The sequence below is a fragment of the Odocoileus virginianus genome, unplaced genomic scaffold (genome assembly GCF_023699985.2).
Source record: "Odocoileus virginianus isolate 20LAN1187 ecotype Illinois unplaced genomic scaffold, Ovbor_1.2 Unplaced_Contig_5, whole genome shotgun sequence".
Taxonomy (NCBI): domain Eukaryota; kingdom Metazoa; phylum Chordata; class Mammalia; order Artiodactyla; family Cervidae; genus Odocoileus; species Odocoileus virginianus.
The window spans coordinates 19,959-20,874 of NW_027224322.1; the positions used below are offsets into that span (position 1 = coordinate 19,959).

The 916-nt window shown below is 48.8% G+C and overlaps 1 non-coding gene across 1 annotated transcript; it reads left to right on the plus strand.

The window, feature by feature from the left end:
- The first annotated feature begins 552 nt into the window (after positions 1-552).
- On the plus strand, positions 553-624 carry TRNAG-CCC (transfer RNA glycine (anticodon CCC)). The gene has a single exon. It is a non-coding gene; the product is annotated as a tRNA-Gly (tRNA).
- Positions 625-916: the final 292 nt, after the last annotated feature.

A 916-nucleotide genomic window follows, 5' to 3' on the forward strand; every position in this document is an offset into this window, starting at 1 on the left:
GAGAGAGACAGATGGTTCCTTCCCAGTTCTTGGCTGAGATCTCTGAAATAAAAGAGTAACAGGAGAAAGGCAAACTGAAGTTTAGTAACATATTTGTGCTGTGCTGCTTAGTTTCTCAGTCGTGTCCGACTCCTGATCCCATGGACTGTAGCCTGTCAGGCTCCTCTGTCCATGGGGATTCTCTAGACAAGAACACTGGAGTGGGCCGGTGCCCTCCTCCAGGGGATCTTCCTGACCCAGGGATCGAATCCGCATCTCTTATGTCTCCTGCATTGACAGGCAGGTTCTTTACCACTAGTGCCACCTGGGAAGTTCCAAATCCCATCTTAACTAATGACAAAACAGAAAGGTGGGGATTCAGTCGTGGGATTTTAGCAAGTAAACAGGGGTGAGGTTTGCTTGCGGATCTAAATGGTGCCTTCACGACTGATAAGGGTTTCTTGTGATTTACAGCCGTCTTCTATTCGTGGTGCAGAGAGGGAGACCCCCTTTATACATGGAGACACCCTTAAGATGTGCAAATTTCTCTTACCAAAGGGCAAATTTGGGACTTCCCTGGTGGTCCAGTGGCTAAGACTCTGTGCTCCCAATGCAGGGGCCCAGGTTCAATCCCTGGTCAGGGAACTAGATCCCATACGAGACAGCTAAGAGTTTACACGCCGCAACTGAAGATCCCACATGCTGCAACTAAGGCCTGGTGCAGCCAAATAAATAAAAATAAATATTTAAAAAACTGAGCGATCCAAGTATTTTAAGAAAGGAGGAGGGCAACTCCTACTCTGCTTGCTGGGCTTTTCCTGGGTTTGTGTGCACGCGCGCTCAGTCTGACTCTTTGAGACCCCATGAACTGTAGCCCACCAGGCTCCTCTGTCCATGGGATTCTCCAGGCAAGAATACTGGAGTGGGTTGCCATTTC